Source organism: Monomorium pharaonis, chromosome 10, assembly GCF_013373865.1.
Source record: "Monomorium pharaonis isolate MP-MQ-018 chromosome 10, ASM1337386v2, whole genome shotgun sequence".
Taxonomy (NCBI): Eukaryota; Metazoa; Arthropoda; class Insecta; order Hymenoptera; family Formicidae; genus Monomorium; species Monomorium pharaonis.
The window spans coordinates 4466583-4487585 of NC_050476.1; the positions used below are offsets into that span (position 1 = coordinate 4466583).

At 39.8% G+C, this 21003-nt stretch overlaps 2 long non-coding RNA genes across 6 annotated transcripts in view; one reads left to right on the plus strand and one right to left on the minus strand.

Moving 5' to 3' along the window:
- Positions 1-21003, minus strand: part of LOC118647587 — a 440336-nt gene that overhangs the window by 180025 nt on the left and 239308 nt on the right. Inside the window, exon 3 of one of the 5 annotated variants that reach the window (XR_004964788.1) lies at positions 1445-18834. The exons of the other annotated variants lie outside the window; for them this stretch is intronic. This is a non-coding gene — a long non-coding RNA (uncharacterized LOC118647587). Of the gene's footprint in view, positions 1-1444; positions 18835-21003 lie in introns of those variants that run through there. 5 annotated transcript variants of the gene reach the window in all.
- LOC114255369 overlaps positions 1-21003 on the plus strand; it is a 76303-nt gene that overhangs the window by 39179 nt on the left and 16121 nt on the right. The window lies entirely within an intron of this gene.

Consider the following 21003-nt stretch of genomic DNA (forward strand, 5'->3'; position numbering starts at 1 on the left):
TTCCGCCGCTGCGCCCCCGTGGTTTCTCGTCAGACGTTATAACAGCCGGTACGTCACTAAAAGGGCAATAAAATCGCCACCGCCTTATCGCCGCGATGCGAACAGGAAGCTTTTTTTCATATGTGTAACCGCAAACGTAAAAATACGATATAAAATAATGGCGCTTGTTGCACGTGGGATAATTTTTATGTGACGTTTGACATGCGAGATAGCTTTCAATAAATTTTTGCTCGATACAGACCTTTGTCTGATAAAAATAATTAATGCCCAGTGACTATTAAGATATAAATGAGTTTAATCACGATTGGTATCTCGTTTATACACACATTTATAACACGCATTATCTCTCTCTCATAGTTTAACTTAACCCTTGCTTTACGTGTCGCGATAAAAAAACGGCGGGCAGTCGTTTACAAATTAAGTCAACGTATTTGTAACTCCTTTTATAAACGTACTATGCTTCAGTCTGCCTCGAAGTAAATATAAATTCGATCATGCTGGCCCCACCGCTCGGGGCATGACTTTGTATCGGGCCGAATATCCGATATTATCGAATTATCAACGCTCTCGTTTATAGCTCAAAATACCAATTTCATGCCCTTAACGCTTCAAACCCGATACGGATAATTCGCGGTCCCAATGCACCTGCCCCGCCGATAATAATAACTTTTTGTACTCATTCTTCTGCTTGCAAGCGCTCGATACCATCGTACATTGAAAAAGACGTTTCATATCGTTAATATCTATCCTGCATGGCAATCGGACGAGCGTGTACGTTATGCGAAATAATTAACTCATATTATCGGATTATCTGAGCTCGCAATCGAAATAGGAATTAGTTCACAATGTTCGTTCCGCTCATGTTCGTGCATATGCTACGAGTTAGCGTTTGCCGCTTTTAACGCTCTTATGAATACTATTAATGCCTTCATTCACATTCATATCGTTCTCGCTGCAATTATATTCACAGTGAATATAGTTTATACATAGTTTGTTCTGCAGATTTTTATATGTATTTCCTATTTCTGTAAATTTATATAATAATTTAATTAATATATATATAGGAAAATCAATTTTTGCCGTATCTAAAAATTTAAAACTTTTGAAATATCTATATAAAAATTTAACAAGAGACAAATCTGCAAATTAGTTTTTGTTAGACCCAAATAATTAGGTAGAACGCTCAAATACAATCAACTATAAAAAGTTTTGATTCTAGCAACCAGTTTCCTACATCTAAATTATTTTGATGGTCCAATAAATTTATTTTTAGATCTGTATTTAGCCAAGTTTAAATATTTTAATAAAACCGTTTTTTTTTTCAATGTAGCGAAAGCATTATCTATGTTATATTCATTTCGCATAAATTAAAAAATAATTTATTTTTATGCTATGTTATATTGCATTATTTCTTTTACATCTCTTTATATAATTTTGTTTTTTAATTTCTGATGAGGGAAGAAAATATCTTTCCAAATCATATTTCTTCCATGGCAGAAGTCATGTAATCTCTTTAAGCGAATGTTCTGCTGGACGTTATAAATTTCGCCAATCCGTTTCAAGTTCGGGCGCCGCGTGTCTGCCGTGCAAAACGGAGGCAAATTCGTGCACTGCACGCGAAGGATCGTGATATCCGGTTGCCAAAGACGAGACACGCAGGCCAGAAACGGGAGCTGTAACAGGGAAGCGGCGCCTGCCGTGCATCGATACGCCGTACGTGCGTGAGTAGCCCCGTCGAAGAGCCCTGAAGGGACGGCCGGCTGAAGACTGAAATCGAATATGAAGCGCGAGGGCTAAGCCAACCTAAGGAAGCAAACGGTAGTCGTGTATGATGTGGTACGGAAAGGCTTCATCTTTCTTTGGCCGCACGTCGTTAAGGGCGAGGCCGTGTTACACGCCCCTCGTCGGGACGATTGCGCGAATTCTTTCTCTTTTTTTTGTTCAGGAATCGCGGCGAAATTTAATCGCGCTAAACGGGTCAAGTTTTTGGTTGACTTGTCGTTTGTACTAGTCACTCGATAGCACTCGAAAACTTATACCGAAATTGAATGACCTGTACTTGAATTGTGTGCCCAACCGAGTTCGCGCACACACGATCCACGATACGCGTAATTTCTGTTTATGCGGACGTTCTGCTAAATATACGGAATAAATTGAGGCTGCGCAAAATATTCGATATGCGTAGAGTACAAGCAAATAATGCATACTGCGATCGCACACGTACGGGCGCGTTATGATCGATCAGTAAATGAACTATCGGAAATATCGTCCGTTACGTTTTCGTCGGCCTGGAGCTTGTACGTGTTTGTTTAATTAAAATTATGCAAGTATGATGTGTAATTTATGGAAATATCGCGTAGCGTATATGGGATGCTCTCCGTCACTTGGGCGCCATTTGTGGACTCGGTACAAAATTAATGAGGCGAAATACGCGAGCACATGACTTTTCCGATACTCACGCACTGTGTTTCCATATGGAATAATTATTTCATAAGATCTCACTGCGTGAAATAATTATAATATGAATGCTTATGCTAATATCAAAATCATATAAAACCCGAAAATGTTTTGCGAGAAATTACAGAAAATTAGGGGAATATTTGTGAAATTTCAGACTCGATAACGCATCTCATTATTTCGTTTAAATAGAACGCAAATGCTACTTATTTTCATTGAATGCTTGCATTAATTAAAGTTATTCGCATTGTAATTAATGAATATTGATTGCAGTTTTTTTAAACGCCGCATTTTATGCAATTTATTACTCAAAAAATATTCACAAACAATTTAATTTTCGTTCTTCTCAATTGTTCTTCTCAAATTTCAAAACAATATTAGACGAGTAGATAGGGTCTTCATGAAATGCCAAGAAAAAGGGCCATTAAGCCATCAATATTTCGAAGAAAGCTAAAGTTCACTTAGATACCTAGAACATTGAAGGCCACGGCATGTCCACCTATATGAGAATTTGATGTAGTGATATAACGTTCTGCTTTTATACGTTCCCGGAAATTTTAATGCATTTACTTTCTAGTTATCTTTCCGGCTTTCAAATATTTTGTCCTGCTCTCTAGATATTCTCATAATATAAAAATAACAAAAGTTTTCAATCGTAACACTCAGATGAACGTGAACGTTATAAAACGAAAATATCGCACTCGTGTGTTTCAATCTACGGCAATCTTTAGACGGTTAAGCGAAAGGCGATCGAAGGGATCTCTCCTCCTCGGTAGCGATCGGTGTCTAAAAAGTTGAGAATGTCATTATGTTCGGCTCGCGGCCTTCAAAGAAAGGGCTCTGTTCTTTCTCTCCGCCAACTAGTTTCATATGGCTCGTAGACACAGGTAGAGAGACGAATAAGATGCATATACGGGAGAGAGACCAGTCTTCATTTAAAATAGCTTGAAGAAGCAGTGTCACCTTCTCTCCCTTCAGCTCTCCACTTCCGCAATGTATCCGACGACGCAATGGCCCCTGCATACCGCCGCGACTGCCACCCAGTCATCTAGCCAGGCGAGCCAGCCAGTCAGCCAGCCAGCCAGCCAGCCAGCCGGTCTATATAACTACCCCGCCCGTCTAGACACTCTCCTACTCTACTGCACCCTCTGAGCTCGCGTTCTCCCCTAGCCTCTGCTGCACCTCTCGCACCACACTTTCAACCCTTTGACGTTGCATCGCGCTATCGGGATGTCCTGAAAGTATTAGTGAATACACACGTACGGCAACATTGCATCGTGTAGAAATGTGGGTGTGCAAGACGTGCACACACGTATGCATGTGTGACGTACGTTCCGCCTCGCAGCAGCCGACGAGGGTGCACACACATCAGGCGTCGTTCCATCACGCATCGTAAGTCGCACGTACGTAAGTCGAAGCAGAAAGCGAGACACCGGGACGAGGGAACGAGGACCCTTCGGTAAGGATTCCGTATGCGAGGAGAGGGTCAAAGTCACCCTTCTTCCGTTCCCTTCGGCTCCGACAGGCCACGCCTTCCCGACCTACCGTCACAATATCCTTCCCGCCGCCCTCACGACCGATTTCTCCACCCTGTCGCCGTGACACTTGGAACGTCGCGTCTCCGCCAATAGTCGATAGTAATTTAATAGGTACTTTTACATTTTGCACCTGATTTTACTCTTTGATTGAGCTAATCCGCTATTTTAATTACTTGACACTGAAAATATTTTTCTTCCATTGTAGAATTCAAATTGATCTTTACGGTAATTACTGCAGATTAATTATGATAATATTCTATAAATATAAAAGTAAATATGAAATCTTATCGCATATTTTTCAACTATCGAAAAACTTTTAATGGATATATTAAACAACAGAACGCAGCTTTTAATAATAATTTCAAAAATATATAATTTATTTTATAGTTAAAAAATATATAGTTATAGTAGAATATATTTGCCAAGACGAGGAAATGTAATGAAATTTATAATGTCATTGCTAAAAAAAATTGACGAAAGTCATAGATATGGAAGTAATTCGTGTAAAAATAATGGAAATATTACACGCGCGCATTTAGATTATTACATATTCTCTACTAGAATACTCCGACAGTACTTCTCTCAGTACGAGCTACGTGTTTGGAATGTAACCCGTACATTCGGTTTCTTTTGATACTTTAGAGTGCACGAGAGTTTCTCTCTATAGAATACTTAAAAATTTTAAAACGTTACCGACTATAAATCTTTCTTAAAAATATTGATCTTTGAATAGAAATACATTCTTATTCTATAGTAACATTTCAAGATATATATTGTATATAGATTTAGGTAAAAAAATAAGCTTAGTTACTTTATTCAATTCGATACAACATTAATATTTAATTAAATTAATATGATTCCTATAAATTAATATAAATATTAAGATTAAATTTAGAATGTTCATCTAAGAAATTTTACAACTACTTATAATTGCAATCACTATTTATTTCGTAGCACGTATTAATTTCATCTAATCGAGTAAAGGTGACAACAGCCTTTTACTAAAAGATATAATAGATTTTTCATGGTGTATAAAGAGAGACAATGTCGTCGTTCGGTGAGAAAGTCTGACGGATAGACGAACGTCGTGTAGAGTTTGAGGTGTCGGACGCCTATTTGAAAACTGTCGTTAAGGGGTAGTAAGTCCGTAAGGGTGTAACTAGTGGGAGGCGAGAGGATGGAACGAGACTGCCTGTCGGGGGCTGCGTCATTATTGAAGGAAGTTCTGCCTCGCCTCGCTGCCTTATGATCCCGATCCCTGTCTCCCAGCTCCTCTTTCCTCATTCACTGTCACTCTTCCGCCGCCTCTCGTCAAAACAGAGGCCTCCGCTACCAGTTCTCGAGACTCGCGCTACCTTAAGCATATCCCGCGTCGTATACCACGGGCGTACCTGCGCGAACTTGCTGCCTTCCTGTCGTGCCAGCACTCCAGACAGAATTCATCATGCATGGCTGCAACCCCTACATTGTTAACTCGCCGTAGTAGGCAGCGCGATGCGAGTAGAGCCGCACTTGCATGCGTGTACATGAAGACGTACGCATGGTAATTAAAATTATTTGTGCTATTTAAATGACTGTGCATTTTAAGTACTGTATGTAATTAAATTTCTCGCGTGATCAAATTTTTTTATAATATTTGTTTTATAATATAATATTTGTGTAAATTTTTACACCGAATAATATTGCAAATAGAAAAATATTACAAATTAGATTGACAAGCATTTAATGATACTTTGATACTAAAAAAACATTTTAGATCATTGTAAAGAATTTATTACTTTATTTATTATTCAATTTAGAACTGTGTTTCAAGAGAAAAATAAAGGTTTACACAAATATCATTATGCATCAAGATCGAAAAATAAGTTCTTCTAAAATCTTTTTAATTGTGTAAAAAGATTAGTTTGAATCTGGCTGGATATTATTCAAACTATGCCTGAATATTCATTGTCATGTCAGCATAATATGCATAATAGTAGTCGTTACATAATCCTTATTATTGAATTAGCGTTAAAAACTTCGTAGCATTGTTGCTGTCTCAGTTATGTATATGCTTCTACTCTCCGAAGACGGTGAATTCTTGTTCACTCAGCGAATTCCAGACAATCGTTAATTAAAGTTTATTGTGTCTAACTAGTTCCTACTGTTTGCGATTCCTTGTCGTATACTTATTAAGAGCAGTACTAAAGCAGCGAGAGAAATTAATAGAAAATTGTGTATTCCACTGTGTAGAAATAGGCACTAATTGTAAACATAATTCAGTATAAAAAACTAGATACCAATGTAACTTAATAACATAATAACATAATAAAATATCAAGCGATATATTTGAGATTTATTTGAAAAAGTTAAGATCAATTTTTCTCTCATAGAGTTTATTAGCTTTATGATGCGTGTGTTGCGTGCGTGTGACGATATCCCGACGTCTTCATCGAAGCAAAGCAGACGGGCCGTCGAGTAAAGGAAATTAGCTCTAACCGACTAGGTTTCGTTTGTTTTAGCCCGTCCATATTACCTTACTCTCATTCAGTCTATCTCGCAAAACGTTCTTCCACCCTCGTTCCTCTTCGCTTTTTATCTCTCTTAAGCGCTTCACTGGTCCACTGATTTTCTCTCTTTCGTTTACCTCTTCGGCCCGCGGGCAATCGTTCCTATCCTATCGCAATCTCTCTTGCACGTCCAGCATTTTTCTGGAAACTATCTCGCTCGGAGGGGGCAATCGCCCAAATGCTGACGCGGCCTGAGCTCGGAGATCGCCTCGGCCATCCCCGCCAGGTACATACGTATCTCTGCTACATTTGCAATTGGAAACTTTACTGCGCCGATGAAATTAATCGTTCACGCCGGCTTTTTCAAAACGCGCGTTGACCTTTCGCGCCTCCCCGATTGATCGTCTCCGTCCGTCATTGATTTTATAAAAAAAAAAAAAAATCAGTTTCTCGAAAAATCAACTGGCATTTTTCCTTTGATGTAAAAACTGAATGTCGCCATATTTACAGTAAATTTTTTTAAAAAATTTCAACGTGATTTTTGCTGACAGCAGTATCATGAATTGTACATACGCGTTATTCTTCACATTTATTTCTAAAAAAATTTATTAAAAAAATAAAGATTATGTAAAATGATTTCTACATATGTCGTAAAGCCATAACAAAATATCGGTGAGATAATATGTAATTAAGCCAATTTCCAGTATCGTAATCTCGCATTTTATTAGTCAGCAACGTTAGCTCCTACACGTAGCTGATTTAACTTTAATAAATTAGAGCGGGATGAATTACTCTGTTCCCTCTCTTTGTACGCCGGCGATATTACAGTGCATGGCTTACGTCGTGATTTTAAAATGCTGTCGTCCCCGCCGGTATGTCTAATTAAGCCCGCAGATAATGAATTTTTCTGGATAACGCAGCTCGTGCGCGTGCAGAGAAAAAAGCGCGGCCGGTCGCTCGTTCGTTTCTCTCTTAATAAGTCGACCCCGATCGTTTTCCCCGTGCGAGAGCTGCGAGAGCGCGTGCTCCCGGTAACTAGCGTCGTACCGCGCATACAACGACGTTAATATCATGCGAACGGGATGTTAAATTATGGTAATGAAACGTTTCGAAAACTTACGACAGTGTTAAATAGCGGTAAGGTCGGAGAGCCAAATTTCCATTTGCCCAGTGACGAATGGTGATTACAATCGTTTCCGCCCCTGCGGAATCCATTATAGACTTGTTCTATCGTCGGATCTGTCTCGCTCTCGGAGAGCACAGATTATAATTAGACGGACATAGTAAATTCCGACGGGCAGCGGAGCTTCCGCCAACCGATCCTCATCTAATCGCCGGAGATAGTTATGGCGCGCCATTCTCGTAGATATTCCTCCAGACGGGGAAAAGTATTCGCGCGGTTCGGAAAGAATTATATACCCGATATACGGGATTCGAACGCATTCCAAATTTGCGAGGAATTACTTCCAAAAGATATCGATACGCGCTCAAGTGCTGTTATGCGGTACAACTATTTTTAGAGCAGATAAAACAATATCCGTATATCGCTCGATTTCGTGAGATTTTCGCTTTTTACAGATATTCGTTTTTTTTTTTTTTATTATTTCGGAGTTTTGCTAATTCAACATTTCAGACATGCAAACGGAATCGATGCTGCTAGTATAAGCGTATACTGATACAATTAAAACTACAGGCTGAATGGTTGGAAGCACTTTCATAGCACTCGCATTGTCGACAATGTCGGAGGAATCAGTTGTACGGTTCTATCGATTTTCCATTCCATCAGTGCTCCCAAGTCCGTGCAATGCATTTGCAATTTAGGTACCCTGCATCAGCGCGTCTCGTCGACGGTCCTGTACACGTATTAAAATCGAAGGAGGACGCACAGATATACGGTTTCATCAATTTCCCGAAAGCGCGCCGGAGTCGCGTTTACAGCCCACGAATAACGATACGCTTTCAGTTTCGCATCCGAAAGCATTAAACGCGCGGACGACTGCCGGCCGCGATAATGGCACGGCGAAGTTTCCTCACGGGCTGACGCGCGCCCCGCGTGTTTTACGTGCGTCCCCGACGGTGGGGCACTTTCAAATTACGCAGCCACTTAAACCTCGGAAATTTATCGTCCGTGGCGAATCGCGCGTAAGGCCGCGACGCACCGGGAGCGTCGAGTCTGCGCGAGTCTTCGGGACTCCGCGTGTTACCGGAGCGCATCGAGCTCCCGGCCATCCGTTTGTCCGTTTAACGTTTACACAGATATACACCCCACCCGTGAATTAGCTAATCCGTTTCATAGAGCGGTGGCGGCGCGACGCGACGATAAGTGCGCCAGACGCTAGGTCTTTCCCTATGAATTACAGCTAAGCGTGCGTAAAACGTTATCGCGGTCGTAATTAGAGCGTCGCCTCGACCGTGCAGTGAAATCACGGTAAATCAGCAAGGGACAGTCAAGACTTCGCCCCGCGCTTCGTAATCGCCGCGTGCGCGCACGTCGGACTTACATATCGTTGGAGCGCAGTAGCCCGATAATTACCGCCGTGCTCCCATAACACGTTGTTAACGAATTATTTCCCGACGTGATAAAGGACGGCGAGATACACCGGTTCGTCGGCGAGATACCGGTTAACCGCGGCGATGCATCGAGCGTCCGCGTCGCGTCGAATGCATTGTGCAACACGCGCGTTACGCGTTCGATTCCTCTTTTTTTTTTTTTTTTTTTTTTGTTTACGCGCACCGCTCCGGCTATTTTCCATAGCCGCGAAACTGTGAATATACATTTTTTTGACACGGAAACGTCCATTTGGGGATGCGGGGGTTTTAATTTTATATGCGGCATGTGTCCGAAATTTCGAATTGGATTTCTAAATTTAACCGTGTGTATACGCGTTGAGTACGGTTGATTTTGATGATTTCTAGTTGCTGGAAGTTTAAAAAAAAAACGCGCGGCTGTAATTTACTAAATAAAATTGCTTCGTGCTGTTTAAATTGCCACGCGAATAACATTTATACTACAAACGAAAGAGGCAGGACGCAAGTTCAGCAAAACTTCATTGAAATTTCCGTGGAAAATTCTAACTAGATAATAACGATTACACAACATCACAAATGCGAGGAGAAACTTAAAAGTTCGCCGCATTAACTTTATTCGCAAGCGAACCAGCGAAAAACTTCGTGCGGCAGCGGATTAAGCCCGATGAATACGGAAACATTTTAGCACTGCTATTATCAAGCAGGATTGATATTTATATATTCCATGTTTCTCTCAAAAGATAAGACATTTAATTTTCAAAATACAATCACTTCGTAAGGACTGTACACATCTAATATACTGCATCTTTTATATAATTCTTTTCTTTTTAAAAAATAATTTTCTTCATTTTATCGCATAATTTATTACATATTTTTTTGGAGAATTTAAAATTACGATCAAAATGTTTGTGTTTGACTATTTTAATCAATAAACTATAGAGTTATCTTCTAGATAAAGAAAAAATTAAATTACACCTTAAAAAATCAATTATATAAAGATGCGCAAAATCGCAATTATTAACACTTTTTAGTTTTTTATTATATTTAAATACTTGTTATTCGAACAAGTATTTTTGTCGTACAAAATACATGTATCCATTTATGTAAAATTTTGCAACTGTTTTGATTTTTACACGTATGTTTTTTAACAATTTCATGTATTTAAGCTTTAGGCAAAATCAATACTTAAAGACCCATCACTTTATACTATCTGCTTTCACAAAATTAATTGATCACTAGAAACTTTGTTCGTTAATGCTATTACTTTATTTTTGCAACGGAATAGAAGAATATTAATATATCATTTTGTTAATTTTATAAATCTCTATGACTATAAGACATTTCCTGCAAGATAGAGAGAAATCTAGCAAGAAAACTTAAATGTTTTCCATAGTTCGAAATCTCTAAATTCCATCCGACATATCGATATTTAAATGAGAAAAACTTGACAGGAAAAGCGAGAAAGATTTTGTGAAAAAAAATGTAGTCGTAAAAGCAACCGTTGAGATATATGCGATACTTTGCATTTACTTTATCCGAACATTCCTTATGCGTATCACAGTTTATAAATCCGCATTATGGCTGCGCTGAGTGAATTCTTTCTGTGTAAAGCTATTCTAAATTCATCCCGTAAGAAACATGTACGTGTTTAACAAAAAAAAAGAACATAACAGCTCGTGCGTTCTCATCACGTTCTCTTCTCGCGAGTACGCTTCGTAGTTTTGACGACGTGCATTCACCACGCGCAGTTCTGCTTTATCTTCATTTCTGTCTAATTTTCAGCCGACTTTTACATTTTACTATTTTATCCGAGGAATGTCGCACCGGTTCCTAGACCCCAGTTTTCAAGATTTAGCTAATGTACTTCTCGTAATACACTGTGCTTGCATAATGCGCGTACGGAGAAAAATATCCGCGATGAATAGGAACACTTACATATCTCACATTTTAGAATTAGATTCCAAGAATTCCAAGAATCTCACCAATTTTTCAGTTGGTGTATTATACCTATACATATATGCAATAATTTCTCAAGTCAAAGTCTAAACATGCATAACAAAAGATCAAAATACGTAAAAATTGTAGAAAAGAAAGAATAATAAAAATTACATTATTAATTATACATAATAAGAAAGTAAACTTCAAGAAAGAAAACAAAAAAAACCAATAATATAAAAGTAAATACATAAATTAATTTGTCATTTAATTTACATTGATATTTAACCTTAGAGTATTATTGATGAATTTTTATCCAGGCGTTAAGTTTAGTACACTTTCTATTATTAAAATTTTGATTGTTTAAAATAATAAGATTTAATAAGATTTTTTTACATTAAAACAGTGTTAATTCAATTATTCTAACACTTTGCAATTTCTAAAGCAAAAAATCTAAAAAATGTTTTCATTATATAGATTAATTTTCACAGAAAATAGTATTAACGCCAGAAAAATATAAGTAGCTTTCTAGGTTTAAGCAATAACGTTAATTATGGAATATACGGTACGTTTTTAACAATAAGTTCTTAACGAAGTAAGGGTTATTCATTCGAGTAGCTGCGATGTTGATGTTTAAAAATAAAACATGGCGCGTCACCGAAACAGATAGTAATAATTTGCACCTCCTTCGTTTTCAACGTACGATTTCTCGTCGTCATGACTCGCAATTCCAAAAAGCTTCCGCTGGTCCACTCTCGCGTAAAAAATTTCGCGAGCTTCATCCTCATTCCTGTCTTATTTCCTCCGTTTTCACGCACCAGATTTTCATCCGAATTCTTCTTCCGTTCGCAATTTCAGTTACTTTCCTGTTCTCGTACACAAAGTTTCGCTCTCTTCGTTTGATATTTTATAGTTATCATAAATTAAGACATCTTCATTAGAAGTGTATGTTATGTTACGTATTACTTTCAAAATCAATTTTGCGCAAAGTACAATTGTGTCAAATGTTAATAATTTTCTGACTTTCCTCGCAAATTCTCATAAGTTCTTGAAAATCAGAAGCGCAGGTATTGATCTTGTTGCCGTAACATCGGGAACGCGTGTTGTTATGTGAGAGGGAGTATCCGTGTTTGGATACTGAAAATATGCACGTGCCCCGAGAAAGAAATTGAGATGTGTCTTCCATCTTCTTCCACAGCAACTCCCATCTCGGGTAATATCCTAGTTTCCGGAAACTTCCACGTGTATACGCGCGTAGATAACCCACCTTCGTGCGAGAAATTTGTGATCTATCTCAATTTCTCTCTCACGCGGTGGCTTTCTTGTCGCGAGTATACTTATTCCGCATCCCGTTTCCGTGCCACGCGAATGTGCCATTGCTTGTGTGCATAAATATGTTTCTGTCCTAAAAGTTACATCCCAACTCGGACTTTGTCATATACATTTTAAATGCGGATTTAACATTAAAATTTAAGAGAATATTTTCTCCTTAAAGGATACACGCTGATTTTGGCGAATCTTATATCCTCGTCGAACAGGATCGCGATAGTGAAATTAACCTGGCACTTCCGTAAATGTATAGAATATATAATCACGAAAATTCGAGAACATGAAAACACGACGGTTCAGAAAAATTCTGCAGCTCATTCCGCAAGAAGCGTAAGCGGAGTGAGATTATGATATCGTACAATCGTGCACAGTGTACCCCCTATCGCATTCCTCCTCATTGCGTTATACAATCCCGGGACATTTACACGCGCATATACATACACACACACATCTCTGTATGCATACAGAATTTGTGCCGTTCCCGTGGCGGAGCGAGAAATTGGCGCGCTATCCTATCCCTTTCCTGGATCGCACGCTCGGTGTTCCTCACAATTCCACTTTGACCCCCTCCTCGCCGTACTAATTCCACCCGGTGTTATGCACGTGTAGTGTCTGCGAGGGTGAATTTAGTGGCGCGACGCGCTGCACCGGCGACGGCGACGTAGCGACCGGGTGCGACCGAGTTTCACGGAATTTTTATCCGAACGTACGATGCGATTCGCGCCATTGCCTACGAAAATTATGCGCTGACACGAGCCACTCGTTTCCGGAAAGTCAATCGAGCATACCGACAGGAAGAGATCGAACATTCGGATTTTCTTGCTACAGCATTAAATCGGACGAAAGATACGATTCATATTAAACTGATTTAAATGCCAATCGAATCCGTCCTGTATGAATGTGTTTTACGCCAGGTAATTTAAAATTGAATAACTCCGTTCAATAACGTAATTCCGAGGAATTAAATAAAATCACGGAAATAACTTGCAGTTTTCCAGTGGAAAAGATATCATTACGATATTTGTCCATTCTTAGATTTGTTTTCGTGATATGACAAAGAAGCTGCTTAGCGTTATCTTTTCGTATCATATTTTTATATACAAATTTCGAATTTAAAAGATACGTAGGATGTCATCGTTTGAATGTGATCTCTGTCGAGAACTCCTTCGGTCTTGTTCCGGGAGAAAGAGTCGACGACGGATACAGGGCAGGATGAAACTCACTCGTGCCATTTTCCGCGACGTAGGCAGGGAAAATACCTCTCTGCCACTCTAGCCGAGTCCCCGTGCGCCTAATCTCTAAGTGGCGTCATTTATCTGAAGAGACGAAACTCGCAGATACGTACAAACTCGCGCGTGCGCGTTCAGGGTACGTTTGTGTGCGAAAAGGCCGTAGGAAGGGATATATGAGAGACATAGGTGAAGTGGGTACCTAGTCTCGTCAACGTAGAGAGATCGCAGTCTCCCAGAGGACCTGGAAGACGAAAAATATACGTTTTCCGTATAAAGTGCCCCGGAGAGCTGAATAGACTTTCCGTAATTTTGCGGGAGTATATATTTAAATTATTAACATTACCAGCCCGTAGGAAAAATAAATAAATAAGTTATCTTTAAAAATTTATGTTTTAAAGTTACATTTAAATAAAACCTATATTAGGTATCGTGAGAGTCTGCTTTAATTTCATGAAGACAAAAGTAAGACGTTCAAGACGCGCGAGATTATTATATATTAGCGTAATTAATTATTATGGTTACGTGGAAATTTTATATTTCAAACTTTTTAAAAATCAGCTTACAGAGATTAACTCGGAAATTCATTAAAAAAGTATCACGACAGAGGACTCCAAGACGATCAGCTAAATGACTGCTTCGACAAGCTTCGTTCGTTGAAGGTGCCACCAGTACGATGGTAAAAAAGAAGAAGAGAGGAAAGTAGGAGCTGATCCTAATGGTGGTAACGTCATCCTGTCGCCCGGGAACCGTGTACGGCTCGTTGAAGAGCGAAGCCTCTTCGGCCTCCCTGAAATCCTTGGTAGCGCACCGAAGGTGAGATGGCGAGGTAACCTGAGGCGTTATCCGAACGTTACCTAACCGCGACTGGCGATCCAAAGCGAAACCCTATCCGCTCTTCTGTTAAGAAACTCCCGCTTCTTCTTCTTCTCCCCCTTTCTCCTTCTTTCTCCGGTGTTTGGGAAGGAAGAGCAGAAAAAGCGACGGCACACACAACATAAGAATGGGCCGCTCCGTTCTACCAGGCGAACGAAGAAAAGGGATGCGAAGGAAGGGTGGAGGAGGAGGAGGACCTCTCTGGCTATATTGTGCCAGGCCTTAAAACTATAGAGGTGAGCCGGTTGCGCTGCCAGAAAGAGGAGCAAACAGAGGAGGAGAGGACCGCCAGATATTCACGCGTCATAAAGCAGTGGAACAACCTCCTCACCGGAGTTCCTTGCTCCGGCGAGAGCGCCGTACAAAGTATATCGTAATGGCCATCGGGAAGTATGAGAACGAAAAATGCGCTTCGACATTTCGTGACTACCGTCCGATTTACTTGCCATTTTCGAACCTTACTCCACGATTCGCAAACAGTCGAAATACATTAGTGTTTGCGATCCAGTGGCTCATAATACTGTTATTTAATTTTAAAATAATATTTTAATTAATTTTATAAAACTTTAAAGTAACACGCCTGTATTTACACATCATCTTCTCGTTGATTTTACTCAAATCTCCATTCTCTCACTCGCTACCTTTGACTTGAACTATTCATACAAACAATGCCATCTGAGTATCACATCAGGATGGTTGAATATATGGGATGCAGAGAACGCGTATGAGGTGCGCGACGAGGTAAAGGAGACCCGTGTTACCAGGTTGTTGTGGCGTGTTCCTACAACAGCCATCGCGTTATCAGATTGAAATGGTGTTCCCGAGGGGATTTGAAACATCACGAAAAGCCCATCTCGTACATTTCGAGGCCGAGGCAGATTCAGAGGAAGAGGTGTAGTCGCGAATAAGAAAAATTAAATGAACGCCAGTCATGCCGAGGCGTGTTCCGCACGTACATACGGTCGTATGCACACGCACGTAGTAGACGAAAGTAATTAACGAGCGCCAATCAAATAAAATCATTCAAATTTTCGACGCTTAACTCACACGACGTGGCGTCTCTCTCTTTCTCTCTCCCCCAACTCTCTTCCGCATGTGTTTTTTTTCTCTTCTTTATAAATATCTACGTACTGTCGTTACACGTGTTTCCCGAAATTTATTGCCGTGCAAATAAACCCCACCCGTTCTCACCAATCCAATCTCGTTAGCGTCTGTCGCGTTACGAACAAACGACGTCAAGCGTAAACGCGGACAGGATGAAAAACGCTCCGCCATGCTCGAACACGCCCGCCCGCGCTTCAATCTTCCGCGTCTACCTGTCGAATCCAAGACGGAGAAATGTCTCGTGTATCACAGCATTTTGTTTTAAAGTATAAGTTAGTGAAGTTTCCGTTTACCGAAATATTCGACCTCTGTTCCTCGAATTATTTAATAATTTCGCCATCAGTATCGTCTTATTAATCTCGAATTATATCTCGGTGTCTCGGCGAACAAAAATAAATCTTTCACCATGCTTTGCAATTAATATGCCTTAATTCATTCGATTCGTTGATTGAAAAAATTCCTATCTGCCCTACCCAATAATAGCTCATCAGATATTTATTGAATATCGTACTGATCGATACCCGAGGAGCGCTTTCAGAAGGCTCGGACTATGGAATTCCGCAGCAAGCGGAGAAGCCGTTTTCATTAGCCGGTATGGCTACTGTAACTGAAATATTATGACTTACCCAGAGGAAATCGATATCACATTTTTCTGAGGACCGCGGACGCGATATTATTCTGTCCGTCTTGTAATTAGAACCCACTAGAATACACCTGAATACGCAGAATGGGCCTGGCGTGAAGCAGGGCCGTACAAGTGGCCGGTACAAACACCGGTACGCGCGAGTATTGTGTGCTCGTATCGATCGTGACGCGCATATCGATTATGGCACACGCGCCGACTATAGCCGGGGCAATTCCACGAGTAATTATCGGAAGGTAACCAAACATCTAATAATCCCAGACAAAATCTATATCCGCCGCACGCATGCCTGGCCATCGAGGTTGTTCCTTTCCTCCCGTGAGCCACATGTACGCGCTGTACGCAATAAAACGGCGCGTGTAACTCGCGGCGTGGATGAGATTGCCTCGGCGATCGCGCCTGCCGGAAGTCGGGCAGACGTACTAAACGCCCTAAACGTACGCATTTCCCCCCTTCCTCCCTCCTCCTAAGACGCGTGTTTCTCTGTGCGTGAAATTGAACAGAACGAAAGAACTGACGACTATAATGATACCCAGTAAGAGGAAACGAGCCGAGTTCCCGGGGACCCTCGCCCGCTTAGACGGGCGGTCCTGCCCCCGAATTTTGCTCGTGACTAACCTGTTATTAAGCTGTTTTGTCTATGACAAACTGTTAAGTAGAAGGGAAAGTACGGCGAGCGGTGGGGCTTTTATGAAGGAGCGTTTGGAAAAATGTTTCCCTGCGCGAAGAAGGCGCCATTTGTAACAATTGCTCAACAATAATAAAATATTAAATTAGATATTTCATTATATGGAAGGTTGTATAATATTTCACGAAAAATACGTTTTGTAAAATTTCATTCATTATGGAAATTAGAAAATTATACAAGCGCGTAACTGCAGAGAAATAAAATACTGAATCGAGTACATAGAAAGAAACCCCCGCCGCTCTTTACTACAATTTTGCTGGAACTTTTTGATAAACGACGTTCGCTCTCCTTCTGGATTTGTCCGTGAAAAACGAGCGTGTATTAAGAAAATAATAATACTTTGGAGGCGCGAGAATGAATATTACAGTCCTCCTTCCTCTTTCTCGTCGCGCGACGTCCTCATCCTCTACCACTTCGCGTCGCGACGGGAAAGTCCCTCCGTGTAGAAATTAGAGTGAGGGAGATTCGTCTCGTCTGGCACTTCAAGTAGACACACATCGCGGAAAACGAGCGCGATTGGTCGAACCGGCTATATGTCTGACGATTGTGTACATCCCCTCCGTGGCAATACCGTCACTGACATATCCCTGTACTTTCGAGTGGATCGATAAGAATAACGCATCCCGACGTAACGCATGTTGCGAACTCAACCACACCGAAATAACGACCGCAGAAAGTCTACCAATGCTGCCATTTCCACCACTTGGGAATTACTGCGCTGCTACAATTATTTTTGGAGAGCTTTTCGAAAGTATGGTTAGATACAGTGGACGAAAGCAGTTATGTTGCGGGACTCGCAAACGGACACGATTTTATCCAGTGTCAACAATGCTCGTCAGTTAAGAAAACGCAAGCGAAAAAAGTTTTGATATTTCCTTATTAGAATTTTTTAAATTGTTATAATTATATTAATTATATAGTATTTTTATCTAATTATCAATATATTTATATCAAAAAATGATCGAAGAAATAATTATGGCACGTAGCAATTTAAAATTACAAAATACTCCGTAAAAAAACGTATGACTGAAATCATGAGTGAAATCAATGATACTACAATCATCGAGGAAGTGGGCGGGGACAACTGCATCCCTATAAAACCCTTTATTCTCTTTTTCACTCTCTTTCTGTCCTTGTTGGGTAGGCATTGTCATCGATATTTTACGAACACGAAGAAGACGTAGACGTGTATCATGCACGCGCATACAACTGATACGTGTTTGACGGGCGTGCGTGTGTAAGATTTGCACCCCCCCCCCTCTCCCTCCCTCTTCCGCCTTACATCATGCACTTCATCCACCTCCGCCATTGCCATCGCCATCGCCCATTGGATGTCAATGACTCGGATGATTTCGTGAATATTCGTCGTCATCAATAACAACGAGACGACGACGACGACGACGACGGTAGTGGCGGGGACAGAGGCGTCAGTAGAAAATCGATTGCTACGCAGACACCGAAGTTCTGCAAGGGTGTCGGGCATTTCATCGAATCGAGGTGCGATGCGATGAAACCCGGGGAGAAAAGGCTGAACAAATTCGTTTCTTTCTCGTATCAATTAAAGTAATTGATTCTCAAGACATCGCAAACACAGACGACATTATATCGCTCTACACCAAGACAGTCGTCTCCCGTATTTTACTTTTAACTTTAATTACATATATATAATAATAATAATGTTAAACAAAAATCTGCACATTCGTGCAAAAAATATGCAAGTACTTTATATTTATATTAATGTGACATACTATATTATAATGTAAACTTGTTGCCGAGATACGAATACATTCCACGAATAAATTATAAAATAGGATATTAAAGAAGTAATAAGTTTTTATGTGTCCTACTTTTTCGTGACTTTAAGTGATAAACTTTTACATTACAGTTTCCAAAGTTAATTTTAAGGTTCAATGATAATATAAAATTTACGAGTCGTCTTTTTTCACTTACCCATCTAGCTTATTCACTTTAATTTCTAGAAACCAGATACAACTACCATATATGACTGGAAACTCACCTGTAACATACAAAAAAAGAAGCATTTATTATTTTTGAATATAGCTACAACATATGATATTTACTTAATTTTTATTAATTCACTAATAGCTAAATAAGAATTAAAATTTAGTGAGTGTTAATTAGATCCAACTAAATATTTCAATACGAATTTCTGGATTTTAAGAGGCGTGTAAAATGAAAAAAAAACGCGAAGGGAAGAAAAAGGTTTTTCTTAAAATTAATTTAGGAATCACCACGAAAGCACAGCAACCACCTCTTGTAGTCGTCCAACCTTCTATCGGACTCCTGGCATTATGAACAACTTTTATAATTAGGCAATGAAGAAAACTTCGTCAGAAAATTCGTAGCATCATTACTTAGCGCAACCTTGTTTCCTTGCGTCATTTCGTAGATACCTTTTTATTAAGTAACGCCGTTTCTCGTTCGTAGAACATGTTCCCATCTCGAAGATTATCAGAGCGTAACGAAAGATTATGGAAACGTGCGACGCGAATTACGGTAGTGAAGTGTGCTGCAAAAAATGTCAGAGGTACCGCGCGGCAAACGCTTTTCGTAATTCGCTTGTATATTGAAAAGCTATTTTACTTATGCACTAGGAATGTATGCACTGGGAAACGACGAGGACCCCGACGACTCGTGAACCGTATCGCCGCGTCAGTCACCCCCGCCAGGCGGAAAATGGAAAAAAAATTTGACGCATTTTAAAAGTTTCTCGTAAATGGAAAGGAACTCGTCGCGTTGCAGCTCCGTACCGGATAGAAAGTGTGTTATCAAGTTTCGTCCCATGGTTATTTCATAACCGACTATGGTATAACTCAGCATGTTCATGCATACCTTATGTTTATGCGCCTGCAACGCCGACATCCGGCCGCGTAAACACCATTTCGCGGTATGCCCATGTCGCATCCCGTATGAAGAATATATTATGCTATCTGCTTACTGGTCACACTCGGGATACATGGGCGCGGTGCAGGTTTGCACTTCATTTTCAAGTGGAAATTATTGAGTTCGCGCACTTTAGAGATTTATCAAGAGATAAACTACGACGTGCTGCTAACGGCGTATAACCCTTTACGATCGGAAATATAAACTGCCCATGAATTTACAGCGTGTGCATTGTATAAAAGCGGTGACACCGTGATACCGTGTACTCTCCTAGAAACCTTATTACTGAGACTCGCGTACCGAAGTCTTCGTTTTATTATTAATACGTGACACCGTTTCTGGTCGGTCTTTCCGCGGACTCTCGTCGCGCGGAACTGGCTTATATTTTTACGGCCTCCCCGCGCGGTCGACATTCATAAATTGAAGATTGAACTGCAGCTGTTCGTGACAGTTAATTAAACGAGAACAACTTTCCTGAAGCCTTGCTACATCTCAAGAACATGCAACGTCTTAATCTGTTCGCCGAGCTGATGCAGTATTTATACGTTCGATTCTCTGCACTATCGCGATTCAAAAGTGGAACATCGACTGCCTCTTGTAATGATTCTATTTTTATTCGTTTTCTTTACACTGTTTCATGGTATAATGTTGCATTTTCTTCCATCGAAATAATATTTCGTTGATTTCATTGATTAATTTGTTTAATTTACGATTTATTTTGTGTCACGATGTTTGACATGTTATGATAACTTTATCAGATAATTAAATCCCATCTCTAAGTAGCTAATAATATTAATTTTTAGCAAGAAATTGCTAAAATAACAATATTGTAACATACAATTATATTAAGTTGAGGTTTTAAGTATTTAAAATTTCTTGCTTTTTGCAAATATTTGTTATTTCCATAATCTAATAACGGAAGAAAAGTAATGTGAATTTAAATTTCGCAAGAAATAAAATATCTTATTTTCAGATTTCAGTGTATTATACATTATAAACATGTATAATAAAAAAACAAAATAAAAATTATGATTAAAATTAAAAGTTATCCACAGAAAAATTTTTATACGAAATGCCTGATTTGTAATTAAATTTTACACGAATTATGACAAAAGGTCTATGATACAAAGACTAAAGTTTTCAATGCATTCATTTTTATCCGCGAAATATTCACAAACTCATCTAAACTGTTTCAGCGTTAAATATTGTAGTTAAAAAGAACGTAAATGAAACGCGAATGCTGAATCATGACTCTTTCAGAGAGAGAGAGAGAGAGAAAGAG